General features: G+C 33.3%; 1 protein-coding gene and 1 long non-coding RNA gene across 7 annotated transcripts in view; one reads left to right on the plus strand and one right to left on the minus strand.

Annotated features, from left to right (window-relative positions):
• LOC146535409 (neuronal acetylcholine receptor subunit alpha-7-like) overlaps positions 1 to 16682 on the plus strand; it is a 94266-nt gene that overhangs the window by 27714 nt on the left and 49870 nt on the right. The window lies entirely within an intron of this gene.
• The window catches only part of LOC146535410 (uncharacterized), a 50311-nt gene continuing 44944 nt past the window's right edge, over positions 11316 to 16682 (minus strand). Inside the window, exon 2 of the long non-coding RNA XR_014878349.1 lies at positions 11316 to 11416. This is a non-coding gene — a long non-coding RNA (uncharacterized LOC146535410). The remainder of the gene's footprint in view (positions 11417 to 16682) is intronic.

Below are 16682 nucleotides of genomic sequence, written 5' to 3' on the forward strand. Positions count from 1 at the left end.
AATTTGTGAATCTTCTAATGGTGATGACATCCAAATACTACTTTTTTTAGCTTTACGTTGTATCCCACATATAGCAGAGTAACGAGAGGGGAACCTAATGCTTGGACAGTTCGTTCTCCTTGCACTGCCCAGTTCTTGATTGTGTGTTGACGTGTAGAATTCAACACCTCCCTTTTTCTTGTTACCCAAACGAGAAAATTGATTGAAATTGATTCCTACTAAAAGTTACTTTTAATTTTTTTTAATATATGAAAAATTATTGACATTTTCAAACTCTCCCCTTCGAGAAAATAAAAGAAAGTGCTATTTTAACTCGTCCACGTTGAACGACAGGAGTTCTCTAAGCGCTTGTACCAAGTAATATTTGTTATGCAGTGGTTCAGCAACACTCATTACATAGAGATGACAGTATCGCACATGCGACCAGAGGCACGTACTGAATGATATATGATGTCCTTTTAAAGTAATGGAACATGCGCACTGTGTGTGTTTTACATTTAAATGTTTTACTATTCGTATTACAACTAAATTTCTGTTTCTGCTATGCCCAGGCAGGATTTTTTTAATATACTCTATTTTTAACCGATTTCACACAAAGGATGTTATGGGTTTGACATGTTTGTGGTAACTTTATCCACCCACTTATGGAGGGGAAAATGTTCATATTTAAAATATTGTCAATTTCTTGGACTGGTGGACAGAGGAATAAGTAAGGTTTTATTTAAGATTAAAGTGGAAAATAGATTGTTTTTAAGTGCTCATTTACTTTAAAATATGAGAAGTATAAAAGTGAGAGTTTTTTATTGGCAAGAGCTGTCTACACGTCCTATTCGTTTAAACGTTAGCCAGCCATCTATTCGTTTCTATAATTTCCTTTTCAATTTCAGACAAATTTTTCTAAATCCTCTTTTCTGGTTTCGAATTGTATTGAAACTTCTACCATAATACATAGACTGACCATTCGTAGTCCAGTATTAGAAACCTTTACAATACTCCACTTGCTGTGGTCAAATAAAGCATCTCAATTTCGTTGTCTGGACTGGTCTATAGAAATCACGCGCATACGTCGATTTTGTGTGAGGTTAAAAGTTTCCAATATTGAAATTCCATATCATATTGTAAAATTGCATTTTGTGTGTAACGATTTTCTTTATTGCTTTATAACTTGGATATAGAATTTTGGAATCTAGAGTGGTTGAGTGGTATTAATAAGTTATATTTTAGAATATTAAATAAAGGTTAGGTTAGACTACTCTCTATGTAAATTGGGAATGGAATATGGCCTATAATTTTGGATTATCAGCAACACATCTTGTGTTGCAGGGTAGGTACAAAGAACCAGGTGTCAAGACACTCCGTTCACTGCTTTCTGTCCAAAATCTAAGACTTCTGAGAATGTTTTTTCTCGCTAGAGTGGCAATTATCTATAAATTTTTTTTCTATAAGATATCTTATAGACAGACCATTGTCATGTTACATAATTTGTATAAAGAAACCGATTAATTTTCTTTTTCAATACGAATAAATTCATACGCCACTGAATAGAAAAAGGGTGTTTCAATGGAATACGAGAAAGGTAGGATTGACGGTTGTAGGATCGACAAGCGGTCAGTACTGATCCGGGTCCACCGCCCTAAGGGATATTAATCTAATTTATATACTTACATGCATCCTGATATAGATAGAGCTTTACGCTTTATTTCGTATAGCAAGAGTAGGAAGAGCAGAGGGAACCTGGTGAAGATTCTGCATTCCCCATTTTTCGCCCAATTTTTTTGACATTGCGTTTTGAGACTCGGAAAAGAAAATGAAAATGATTAATTCTTCCAAGTGGTAATCGAATTCACAACTGTTGCGCCATGACAGCCCCATGTCCATGTTATAGATATTCTTTGTAAATCTCCAATCAACTTAAAACACTGTACTTTGTTGTTTTTTTGAATAATGCATGGCCGTACGGGTGTGCGTTGAAGGGTGACTTTGATGTGGAAAATTTTTCCTTAGAGGAATATTTATTAGGTACACGTTCTCGTGGAATATTTTATGTTTGGTAAAAAATCTATAGAGCAGGAAAAATTATACGACTACGGTTTTGAAATTGCCTTTTCATGTTATTTTTATGACGTATATTGTTTTTTTAGCTTCACGCAGTATCCTGCCCATAATAGGATAGGCAGAAGGAACATGGGAATCTAGTGTTAATACTCAGATGACTATTAAGACACTTTCGTTCCCCACTTTCCATTCAATTCTTGAAGCATTGTGTGTTGATTAGAACTCAACATCGCGTGGTGCCTCGTTACGCAATGCCAAGAATTGGATGTGGGGAATCGCGTGGACAACACTAATCTCCCTATGACTATCCTGCATGGGATACAGCGTGAAGCTAAAGAAATATATGGCACTTGGTAAGTGAATATACACATGAAATTACGTTCGGAAAAGCATACAGGTTTACCATTTCCCATTGAAACTGTAACATCGTCGAGTTCCTTGTCTTTAACGATATTGGATTTTCAACATGGGCTCCTTAGGTTTTTACGAGACTTCATAAAAGGCGTCATTGTGTTTTTTGTTGACAACTTTAACTTCGGAGCTGGCATAATAGGATGCCTCTATAAAGGTTTCAACGAGAAAAGTAAATTCTAAATGTTCCATTAGCCGCTTTATTTACAAGGAAGTTTTGATGATCGGTACTCGGTTTTTGTGTAAGGTTAACGTTAATGGTTATACTTTTGCCGCTTGAACGTTGTAACGGTTGAATGCTGATTTGGGAATTGTAGGTAGATCTTATTTTTCTTTATTCTATACATTATATATATTGTTTTATAAGTACAGGACTTCGATAGTTAAAATTTGTCATGTCGATAGGCTAGCAAGGAGTGTGGGTAACTAAGAGAAAGGATTGGCCGAAATTCTTACGTGGTCGAGTAATAATGGGATTTACACGTTTATTTCGCACTTTAACTCCATTTTACGCGCTTTTTTATATTGGAAGGGAAACTATAAGCTTTTACCACCGACAACCAGATTTAGAACGATGAAAATAGTAAGAGTCTTGTATTTTAAATTATTGCTATCAAAATTATTTATGTTTTGCAAGAACTTCTCGCGAACTAATAAAAAGAATTACACAACTTCCACAACGTCTATAAAGAAATAACGTCCATTGAGCAGAACAGCGTAATATAGTACCAGCTAAGTGGGTAAATACCAACCAGTTGCTCGGGATTTGCCGATATGAATACACGCCTGAAGAAAAGCCTGTAATAATACTTGGGGAAGACTTCACATAAGTTCTCTTCGCTTGAAAGTTGTATACTCGACGGTATTGTTGTATCGTAGACACGAATCCTGGATCTCGGCGCGGGTCCTGGAGAAAAAAAAGATAGATTTTTTTCCTATATTTTCACTCTGTATAACGTATATAGCAGGATAGGCAGAGGTAGTTAGTGTTAAGATATTCTGTTTCCTTATTTCCGCTTAATTTTCTATATACGTTGCGTGGCGGGAATCGAACCTATAACCGTTGTGCTTACGGTCGTTACGCTTTGGTACTGCGCTACAACGGCATTTAGTCGATATTTTGGATCACTCGCATCACTCAACGCACAATATCCCAAAATTTGAGCCGAATGTGCGGAACGGAGTGTCTTAACGGTTCTCTCTTCCTAGACAGTTACATGCGGAATATAGCGTGAAGCTAAAAAAACATTACGGGGTAGCCTTCACGAGAGATCTCTTCTCTCAAGAGTCATATATAGTAGTATTATAACACAGTCACGAAACCCGGGTCCCGAATCCCCTATCCCTGATTTCACCAGCTGTCGTACAGGATTATTCTCATGATTATATTGTTCAAACATTTATTTCAAGTGTATGCTTTCTTCGAGAGCCATTATGTATATGAAAATTGGCTATTATATATATTTTTTGTTCGCCTTTATTCGTTCTTTGGAACTTTATGAATCTACTTCGGTCGTAACTTTCCTTTTAGGGTTTATTGTGTTTTGTTGTTTACTTTTTACATATAATTTACAAGAATTGTTAGATGCCTATAAAAATGATAAACTTTTGCTTTTAAACTAATGAATGAATTTAGTTTTTTTATTGTCTAAGTGAATAGTTTCTTTTTTTTATATTTCAAGAGAGAATTAGGGAATTTAAATTCTAGCTGTGAGGACTATTGATATTAAGAATATTTTCATTTTTATTTTTTTTAACTTGCTTTAAGCTATAGCAATTTTAAGCCAATTTTAGAGGCGTTTTGAGTGGCGTGGAAGTGTATTATGACTAGAGCGTAGAAATGAAAATAATTCATTCCCCTGATTGGGAATCGAACCTACATTAGATATCGACTCGAATAATGGAGAATATTATGTTATTACACTAGGTTTCCTACCTACCTTTCTTATATTAGCCGGCATAAAATAAAAAAATATATTAAATAATTAAAAATCTTACAATCGTTGCTAATCGATAGTAGCACTACACTTCTTAGTGAATTGAAACCACTTGGCTTAGTTCTTTATGAGGGTTCAAAGTGTGTTCAAGATCCGCTCAAAGCGACTTCGAGATCCACACCAGCTAAAAGAGCAATTGTTTGAAAGTGGCTTTCTGTTTTCTAATGACAATATTTTCTTATCTGTCTCTTTGAGAGGGATCGCTTTGTAACTTAGCCATGTGAAGATTTTGTTTTATATTATGTTTCTGATTCATTATTTGATTTATTTTATAAGAAAATTGTTACTTGTTTTTCTATATAGCAGGGGTAGACAGAGGGAATTTAGAGTTAAAACACTCCGTTCTCGACTTTCCGTCGAATTAGTTCAGATATTGCATACTCAGTGGCTGCACTCAATTTCAAATTCGGTGAAAAGTGGGGAAAACCAACGAGGAAACGAAAGTGTTTTAGTGGGAACGGGGTGCCTTAATACTAGGTTCCTAGGATGGACCCTTCTGTCTACCCTACTAAGTGTGGGATACAGCGTGATGCTAAAAATAAAATTGTAATTAGGTCTGGAAATCATTATCAATCAATTAATTACTTTATTATTAATCAATTATCTTTTGATTATACTTACAGGATAATTCATTTTCTAAGTTTTTTCTAGACATAAGATACATTTATTACCTTGAACCAGCTACCTGTAGTTTTCAACGAGTTTAATAATTTAATTTCGTATTGACTAGAGTCGCTTAAGTATTTAAGTAGAAAATCAATATTATCGTTTTTATAGCGTGGAACGTTAGCGCATAATGTCGCCATAAAAGCTAAGTGATTGTAAAACTGATAATCAAAACATTAACTTTTAGATATTTTCCAGGTTACGATTTAATGTATGGTGTTTTCTTATCTTCGCGTTATTTAGGCCGTTGTGGTACAGCGGCAGTAAACGTAATTGTAAGCTCGACGGTTGTGAGTTATATTCACACTTAAGGGAATTATTTACTCGATCTGGTAAGAACACTACTTAATACGTATTTTTTGTAAAATGTATGGTGCGTGGGAAACAAAGTGTCTCAGGTTTCCTTTGTCTACCTTGTTATATACGAGGTAGGATATACTACTGGACTAACTACTATAGGGGGCACAAGAAGAGAATTTCCCGGAATTATATTTATATTTTTTTCTATCAGTCCACGTAAGCAATACCGGGGACGGGATGTCTAGTCACATACAAACATTTTATGTGACGAAGAAATCCGACGGAGAGTTCCAAACACAGCGTAACAACAAGCCAGATAAATAATAAAATAAATATATATTATCAGCTTTTCCCTGAATATTTACAATCCAGGCGAAATCCAGAGCGAAAAGCTTTAATTAAAATAAACAATTAGGAATTTAGACTATAAACAAATACAATAATACTACATTAGGGCGAAACTGTGTAATTGTAACAAATGTAAATATTTATACAGCTTCCATCGTCGGCCATTACGCGCACGTGTCATATGAAATTCTGAAATTACAACATTAAACGTAACGAGGCATTTTATAAAGGACTCTTATGCTTTGTGTGTATAAAAAAATATTTAGTTTAATTTTTAGTACTCGTATAACATATTTTATGTTATCATAGAATTAACAGAAAATACCACTTTAATCTGTAACTTTTAGGCAGACATAAAACACTTTACGGCCATTAAATAAACACTAAACAACAAACCATTTTTTTCAACTGGCGCTATGAAGCAATGGCGGCCATTTCACGCACGTTGCTACGCCTTTAAAATTATGGCATGCGGAAAAAAGGGCGATGTAATGTATATAATATAAATAGGAAAATCAGTGTAGAACAGCAACCCAACTGACTGTAAACGCGACGTTTGTGGGTTCTATTCTTACTCGGAGGATTGAATTATTTTCACTTTTCGCCATGGTAACTTCGCCATGAATTCACCCCATATTGTTGTGTTTCTTCACTTAACATGCATTGATTCTAAAATTGGTGATTCGTAGAAAACGAAGTTAATACTCTGTCTACCCTATTGTATGCAGGATATAGCCTAAAATATATATATATATATAAAAATTCAGTATGATTTTATTATTTACGTGAGCTTTCCACATGTGTGTCAAAATCCAATACCGCTATACCGTATACATGATTGTTTCACTTTAATAAAACTTGGGATAACAGGTAGTAAAACCTATTAAAAATTCGTTTCTATTTTTTTTTTATTCTATTCCAATTTCAAAGCGATGATAGTTTAACCAATAGCACAAAATGGTCGGACAGTTGATTGTCATTTAAGCCGTTTGTTCAAATTAAAAAGTTTTTTGTATTAATACCTTTTAGATTAATACCTTCCAAATATACTGTGGATGATGGAAATATTTTTAAAACGTTTTTGTATTTAGAGGCGCAAATATTGTTTTGATAATAAATGAGCCTTTTCATACTAAAAAAATAATAAATAAGTTTCAAGATAAAAGTCCCGACAAGACGTGATGACATACACTATATAAGCTATATTATTGAACGAAATTCGGCTTAGCGAGTCACATAAGAGCCCACCAAAAATAAAGTAAAATAAAATGAGACATGCAAGAAGTGGCCATCGCCGAAATCGGTGTGGACATATTACTATTAAGCTATATTATAAGCTTAGCAGGCTGGTGTCTTTCAAAGCCTAATTTAGACAATATCTTAACATAATATTCTCATAATTTTATCCTACATTAAAAAATCAATCAAGTGTGAGTCGAACTCGCCCGTATCGAGGTACCGAGGTTCCGAATCTCCTGAGTGGAAATCGAACCCGCAACCCAGATATGGTCCCACTGCAACAACCCTACCTTATATATACCTACTCGTATATTATATTAAATAGTTAACAACAAACATAATATAGCCTCAAACTAATAAAATCCAGAAGTTTAAGTCTTAATCATGAAATACCTTCACGTGCACGTTCACGTTGCCGTTAGTACATTTGCGGCAATCCACGTTGGTGTTGAGATAAATGCTTAACCTCACTAACCTAAGTAGACCTAGCACTTGTGCACTACTGAATAATTCATGTGATGCAGTTGTAACAGACGTACATACATTTTATATGAGCACATGTTGCTTCAGACGGGTTTAGCGTGCTCAGCTCAGGTGAAATATTTGTGTGGCGTTCATTTTTGTATATAATTTAAGTTGCGGGAAGGAAGTATTTTATGTAGACCATCCTGTATTTAAAAGACTATTAACTTCACGATTTTTTTTCGTATAGATGAGCAAGGAAAACACAGTGTCAAGGTACTCCCTATTTCTATTTCAAATGAAAACTGTTAGTATAGTGATTTACCATAGTTTTCCCTGTATGGACGGGTGATTATTAGATACCTTGAGATTTTTTTCTTTTTTTTATTATTTATTTTGTGACTTTAGGTGATTCGTGTTTTCTCTGTACGATAAAACTAGACTAGACTATTAGATATTAACATTTGTTTACATGCAATCAACTATTTAATATCTACTCAACGATATACATATAATATTCTTAGTTTAGTTAAGAACTATTAATTATCGCTTCGTTAGTTATTAAAATTTCATATCTCAACCCGTCTCCCTAATCCTTCCAGTCGCGAGAGAGCTTTTCCTTCATGCTAGTCGTGTGTAACCAGGCATGTGTTTATATGGTTTCATAAATCACGATTGCTACAGTCTCTAGATCCCCTCAGATTATGTGTTAGAAACAATAAGGCCGTTTCTATTCATTAATGATATAGAATAGCATAGCTCTGGCGTCCGCTTTTCATAAATTATTGCTTAATTTTCGTTAATATTATATGGTTTTAGTGTTAATTAAACCAGTAAATCCTTAAATTAAAAATTAACCAAACGAACACTCTAGCTTTATAATATAAATATATACCTACTAGATATAAAAGCATAGATGAAAATTTTAGTCCCAATATTTACCTAACTACAAAATAAAGGAATTTTAATCAAAATCACTTCAGCACATCACAGAGTTTGTGAAAGAAAAAATGCGAGTCTAACATTTCAAAACTTCGATAACAATATATGTGCGCGGTACTCGCCTACGCTCGCCCTCGTTTCTACTTAACAGGCACATAAAACTACTTATGTATGAGGCTTATTACAAGTTTTTGTGATACACTTTATTATTTTTCTTTGATATTTTTTACCTTTTTTTCACTTGTTTTTCTATGTGGTGTATTATGTTATAGAGAAATAGTAGTTGAAGCTAATATTCTTTGTGTAGTTTCTTAATTAAATGTTAATTTTATTATATATTATATATATATTTTATGTATTGCTTTTATTTTGAAAATTCTTAGGGTGAGCTCAGAAAATATAATTCTAAAATTCAAAATCTATAGATTTTGTATATTTTTTTTCTTTTGGACAAGTCTAACTACCGTCTGCTATGAACATTATATATTGTTGAACATATTTTTTTTATTGTGCCTAAAAATTCGCCTTTGGCTTGCGGTGCTACTTAAGATGAACAACTTGCATTTCCTGACTGTAAAATACCTATAATCATTCGATAATTGTTTTCATTTCTTTGCTTTGTCAACATAAATTGCGGAGTTCTGCTCCGCAATCGCTCCTGCAACACACAGCGTGTCCGTTTTGGGCGGAATGCGGAGAACGGAGTATCTTGTCATAAGGTTCTTTCCGCCTACCCTGAAATACGATATTTATGTATTCGAGTATAACGATCATTTTCAAAAAGTGGATTCAGCTTGCAAGTGGTTACTCCCAGAGGAATGTTTCAAGATTGAAATTTGAAGAGCTTTACGAGTTTTCTATCACTTGAATAACAGATACAGATAGTTGTACTGTTGTTTCTTACTAAAATTGTGTTCGTTGTTTTTATTATTTAATAATATTGTTCTAAACGTGATGGTTGTGAGTTTGATTCCCATTCGAACAGGAAGGAAGTAATTAATACTTTCATTTCTTCGCCCTGTAAGCGTGGCGTTGAATTTCGCCTCTAAGCACGCAATCAGAATGTCTTAACAGGAACGGTGTATACAGCGTAAAGTTAATAATAAAGAAACACATAACCGGAAAATAAATCGAAATTCACACTAACTTCGAACTACAACATTTGCCTGTAAGAATAACCGTTTCATGTAATATTTCATTCTTAAACTCCACCCATAAAGAGACATTGCCCAATAAATCCTAAGCGATACTATGAAATATTTTCCGCCGTCCGCCACATTGCTTTGTTATTGCCCATAAAATGGCGTCAGATACGTTCAGATACACGCTGTTGCAATCGTGGAGGTAACCAAGAGTGGATCGCGGTTTTATGCCAGGACAACTAAATGGCTTATAAAACTAATATTTGGATAGAAAAATAAGTATAATATTGTTTTCAGGTAATTTTAGTAGTTTACGTAAGAGGACATAGTGTTAAGACACTTCGTGCAAAAATATTTTGTAACTAATATTCTCTTAACAGTAAGTTTCCAGGTTCCAGGTACCCTGCTATAAGCGAGATACACTGCGAAACAAAAAATATATTTTAAATGTTAACTTTATTCGCGAATGAAACCTACAACTATATTATTTCTTTTCGCTTATCCAAATTGCTTTCATAAGTCATTCATTTTTTAGAGGGAAATTACACGTCGCGAGCAAGCTTTAATCTTTATGCAAAATATAATAACTTTTTTCTAACCTAATCTGTTTCATCCTTGGATGTAAAAAATTGCAAATTAAGTTATGGAACACTCGTTTTTTGATTTAGAAGTGGTTATTTTTTCATTTTAGGCTTGTTCTTTTTTGCTTAAAGTATATCACAGATTATATTTAAATAATATTTTTATAAACAAAGATGTTGATTTTCCTTATTACTTATCTATATTTATAAAAAATCGTATCAAATCAGTGTCTGTAGGTGGAAGATATATAAGAAAACATGTTATTGTTAGCATGCATGCTGTTTGTCTGTGCGTTTGTTCTCACTAACCTATCTCACCACCATGGCTGAACCGATTTAATTGCAGTTTTTAGTATTTATTTTGGCAAACTTCTAACATTTTATTTTAATTGATTTACAAATGAAAAAGTTATATTATTCTTAAAAATGTTGTTCGTAATGAATAAACCTAGTATATCCATGGAATAAAAGTTGAAGTAATAAGAAAAACATGTTTTTTTAATATTTAAAAAAAAAACATACATTTACAATTCATTCCATTAAGAATCACTTTGCGTTTGGCTACGCGTAGAGCTTTTCTACGAACGTAGCTCGTAGCGCTACGCCGGCGATGTAGCTGACAAGACCCATTTGTAACCAACTAGCAAATAAATTGTAGAAAATCGTTTCACGTGTAAGCATTTCTTTTTAAGATATTCTTCTTATGATTTCCCCTAAGCTACGAGTTTCGCTTTTTTCGCCCGCAATTTTGTTCTACCTACATAGTGTACGATGCAAGATTTCAATTTTCCAACTTCAGGAGTTGCATCTGTGCGTTGTTTGTCAGTCATTCAGTGAAAGAAGAGTTTTATATTAATATAAATTTAATATAAATAAATATCTTTCTTTGATCTTTAGTAGTTACTCATTGCTAAATGGAAAAATATTTCGAAGTTAAATTAATAAAAACCAATGAATGAGGAAAGAGAATCCTTTTTATTGCTTACTATATAAAACGAAGTGAAATATAATTGGCAGAATATTTATTCGATGTAAAAATTAATTAAAATGAATCTTAATTAAAAAATATTTTTAAAAATTCAAAAGGTATTCAACTTTAATTCATTTACCCTTTACGTATATTCGACTAAAGTTTTGATCAATATCTCAAATGACTATAGTTAAGAAGGCAGGGCGAGTATCGTGGGGTTCCTGAAGGTCTTACTCCAGTTCAACCACTGATAAAAAAATCATATTTATGAATGATTTTTATTTATATTTAAATTATTCATATCTGAAAAGTTAAGAACAAAAGAGTTAAGAAAAGAGATATAAAGTTAGACATGATCTAATACAATCGAATACAAACATTTTCTAAAGCCTATTCTGGCGCAGGGGTACAAGTATGTGACAGTAAATGCTATAGGTTGTGGGCTCAATACCCTCTTGAGGAAATTAAATTTCTCATATATTTTCTTTTCATGGCTCTGGTAATGAAGCTAGATAGCATACGTGCTACACTGAATGTAATAGTTATAAATTCGATTGCCCATCCCTCATGGTACATTTATAAAATATTAATTGAAGAAATCTTTTTGAAAATCAGGTTTCCAAATTTTTTATGCTGTTGTATTTTACAAATGAAGTCCTTTCATTTGCTATCCCTATTAAGAAAGTGGTGTAAAAATTGTAATCCTTCATTTTGTTACGACGGCCATTTTGGATTAACAATAACATTGATGAGATGTAATTTCATTGTCATCAGTTTTAAGTCCTAATTCAAAGTTTAAGCTACATCGGACTTACAAAAGTGAAATAAAAGTTTATTATTTAGATGTTTAATCCATGAGTATCGAAGTAACAGAAAGTACTAAATTAGTACTACATATCAATTATTAAAGTAAGGATTTTGTCGACACTGTTTTGGCAAAGTTATTTGTAATTGGTACAAGACAAGTTAGAATAACATGTTTTTATGGTCCTCTACGTTATACGTATATTTGTAGTAACTAGAGACAAACAGATATTTCCACAATATTTAGCTCCAAATAAAAAGTAAAAATATATTTTAAATATCAATATTAAAGTAAATATGTATTGAGGCCGTCGTACCGCAGAGGCAGGCAAGAGTACGACTATTAACGTGACGGTTGTCGGTTCGATTTCCAGTCGGTATTTTTGACGAGGCAAATCACGGCGCTGAGTTTCGCCAACACGCACGCGGAAAGTTGGGAACGGAAAAGTTTTAATGCGAATGGAGTATCGTAACACTGGGCTCTCAGGTTACCTCCACCTTGTTATGTGCTGCACGAAGAGTGAAGCTCTTAAGGATCTATTAACATTACAAGATATACCTGCAATTATTCCTTATCCACAACTTAAACTAAGAATCGAACCCACACCAACCATTCCATACATAATTATATAGAATAGCATTACTACTAGTTAACTACACCACAATGACCTCAAAATTTTAAATGCTCGTGAATGAACACTTTGAGAGAGGATCAAAATATTTTAACTATAGCCAAAGGTTTGAAGTCGAGATCAACAAAGCAATTAGACGAATCCCAATCCGACTTAAAGAGATTACGGAATTAACTTTATCATGAATTCTTGCCAATATTGCAGGACCAACTGAAATTAGCTTTTGTGGGGGATTACTTATATATTTGTGGACTTTTGGAATATTTTATACAGTATATTCATTTCATAAATGACGCTTTATGTTCCTGTGATAGTATATATATTTAATTATAACTAAGTGACACTAGGTTTTTCTGCTTACTAGACTATACGGTAAAAAAAAATGCTAAAAATATATTATAATTTCATATTAAAATGCAATATCCAAAACGACGATGTATGGAGAGTATAGAGTTATTATTACAAAAGTCTTTCAGCAAAATTGCGAAAAAATAATATGGCACAAACAAGGTGACTATTAAGAAAATAATACTATCACTAATGACCACTATTTTCATCAAGTCTCTTTACTTAATACCAAACAGCCGTGTTACACTCATACATTTAATCCTCCACGTCATAAATCTAAGGGCGTAAGTGTGTTTACTCCCCCATAATACGAAAACCATTTATCAGGGTTCCTTCGTACTTAATTGCGAAATTTGCTCTGCTCGCCAAGATGTTGAAGTTCTTATAAAACTCCCAAATTGTTTTGCTGGTGATGTATTGCCTGTTTATGCGTAGGTATACATTTTTCGTTTAATATTCATAAGTTTGGCGGATGTTTCTTAATTAATTTGTAACTTTTAATGTTTAGGAGATATCACTTTTAGTGATAAGGCTGGCTTTGTGCATTTTGAATTTTATGTCGTTTGATTTAATATATATGTAATGAATCTTGTCAAATGTACAATAAGAAGTTTTAATCTTATCTTTTTTTTTTCGAAGGAATTTCTGTTGGATATTATTAAAGATCACATTTTTTATAATTTACTGTGTTACCATTGAATACTCTTGACTCTTAAGTAAATAAAATAAAATTAGCTTCACGTTATACCCCGCCTAGGCAGGGACTGTAACTTATTTCCCCCCCCCCCCAATTTATGAGACATTGGTGGAGCTCAATGTTGCGTTTTGTCTTGTCATCAGATCACAGAAATGAAATCCATTCACTCCCCCTCCGTTTTCCAGTAGACGCCGTGCCGCTACGCCATGACGGCCTTTTAAAAAGTAGAATAAAATTGGTATATTCAGATTTAAAAATCCCCATATCTGACTTTTTAGGAATAAATCATAAAAACCACTTTAAACAAGATATGAATTCGCAGCAAGAGAAATCATATATTTATCTGTAGTCAGTAGATGACACGTTATTTTAGTCACGAATAAAATTCTTTAGAGCAGTCGCAGGTGTAACCTAGAAAATGTTACTTTAAAGTAAGCTAAAATTCGAATTTATAGTACCGCGTACATCCGTGTTAGCTTTCTGTTTACCGGATTTTGTCTCGTAGCGAAATTATTTTAAAACACTTTTATTTTTTGTTAACTTCACGCTCTTTTCTGCATGTTGGGTAAGCAGACGGAATTTGGGAACCTAGTTAAAGAATCTTAATTTGAACACGTTGTCCCCATTAAGACATTTCTGCTCCCCATTTCCTGCCGAATTCTGGAGGCATTGCGTGTTGAATGGCGAAACTTAACGCCGCGCTTTGCCTAGATACCAGAGCGAGGAAGTAAAAATCTTTTCTGCATAAATATTTAACTTGAAAGTCGTAGGAATGTTTGCTCGTGGTAATTTCTGAATTTCATACAAATTGTGTAGCTTCGAGTTGGCACTTTACGCAGAAATCGATCTATAAAGTATCTAGGGGAGCGTGGTTTTTTTTAAATACGATAAAAGTCGAGTGCAGGTCAAATGGCAGATGGTAGAAGCAATATTTTATAATCGATATAGTAAACATTGATTTTTCAAAGGCAATTTCTATGAAAAATATTGGTAATGAAATATTCATACGAAAAATAAAAATATTACGAAGTAGTTTTTATAATACTCGTATGAAATATTCGATGTAATATAAATTTAACTGATGAAACAACGGTTTTTTATTAATGGTTTTATGGAAAATAAAAAGTTATATATTTTTTTAGTTAGCCATATTGTAGCATTGTTAGCATTAGTGAGAAATCTCACGTAGTATATCGTAGCGCAGCGGTGGAGCGATTGTAAATGAGACGGTTGTTTGTGGGTTCAACTCCCATTTTGGGCATAAATTATTTTTATTTCCTCGCTCTGGTAACAAGAAAGTGCGTCGATGAGTTCCGCTACTCAACTCACAATGTCTCGTTACCTTGAACAGAAAGTGTGAAACAAAATTTCTAAACACTAGGTTCCCCGTGAAATAAAAAATAATAATACATATTTTTTTCGAGTACAGTTCCAATTTACCTTAAAAGGAGAGCTGAGAATGTTCAATACATAAAACGCGAAAGCTTTTACAAAAATTAATATAAAAAATATAAATGGAATGCTTTAAAATAAATCCATCATCCATCAGCCAACATAAGCACTGAAACACTGCACTTCACCTAATACCCTTTCTGAATCCGACTTAGCACTACTACAGGTCAATAGGAATCGCTCTATACTTCCTACCTACATATATATTTTATTTAAAATACGGTAGTTCGAAAATGTATAGTCTATTTCGATAATTAAAATGACATTTTTTAGAAAAAAAAACAGGAGAAACAGAGAAAATTTATATTATGTTTTTCGGACATCCCATATGAGGTAATAAATAATTAGTCAGTTGGTACTAGACATTGACCATGTGGTTACTTACTTACAAGTAATCAAGAAAGTGGGGAACCGATAAGACACTCCGTTCTTCACTTTCAGCAAAATTATCAGGATTTAGATGGCGGCGTGGCGGCGGGTGTCATGTATCTATAGACACTTGTATCGGCTGTCGTGTTCACGCTTCACGTCTACTCAGTCCATCCGCCAGAGGGAAAGAGAATTATTCATTAGTCACATGTACGCGGTAGAGGACGATACATTTGATATTTAATATGATGAATTTGAGGCCGTCATGGCGCAGAGGCACATACATACGTTTAACTGTAACGCGACGGTTGTGAGTTCGCTTCCCACTCGGGAGAAATTGTGAATTATTTATTATTTAGCGTCTTTAAATTACGAAACTTAACACGAAATGAATCAGATGAAAGAGAACGGAGTGTCTTATCTCTGGGTTCTATCTACCTACTCTGCTATATTCGGGATTTAGAAAAAAATGATTTAAATAAGGTTCAAAACAAAACAAATTGATAATTCTTGTGATAAAGTAGCTGATTTCCAAGAGGTGCGTCATAAAATCGATCTGTCACTCAGTAACCATACTCTAGACCGCGTTATGTTTTCTTTTATATTTTCCTCATCGCTTCAACAAATATATTTTATATTTATAAGGCGGCAAGGCGTCACTCCTGACAGATTTCTGTACATTATGTTAAACAGTTTCTTGTACTGTTTTCTGTTTGTTCTATAGAATAGAATTACGATGGCGTTTCTTCACATATATTTTTGTGAGAAAATTGTATTCAGTTTTCTTATAAAAATATATGAGCGAATAGCTCTAAACTATTATTCTTACTAATATATTTATTTCAATACAATAACAGTAATAATATCACTAATAAATCCACCGAAATTTGGCATGTGGATATGTAAGGGAGGTAAAGGAGCACTAAAATGATTTCTAGGGGGACTGGAAAAAAGGGGACTTACAGTATTAATATTACCGCAAGCAAAGTTGTGGGCGACGATTAGTATAGTTATATTATATAGCTTATTTCATATAGAATAGAAAATTTATCCTTACGGTCTTTATTTTGTGGTACACTCGTATGTGAAACGTGCCTTAGTATTTCTATGTGGGAAATAATTACACGATGTTTACCAGAACACGTTCCTTGTGGATGCACGTGTTAGTCAGTGGTGGTTAAAAATATTATATTTTTAATATAAAATTCATCTTTGAAAGTTTATTTTTAGTATAATTATGATGTTTTACTTATATTTTAGTTTTTGA

Source organism: Heliconius melpomene, chromosome 10 (assembly GCF_056956725.1).
Source record: "Heliconius melpomene rosina isolate 202511_hmr_F chromosome 10, ASM5695672v1, whole genome shotgun sequence".
NCBI lineage: Eukaryota > Metazoa > Arthropoda > Insecta > Lepidoptera > Nymphalidae > Heliconius > Heliconius melpomene.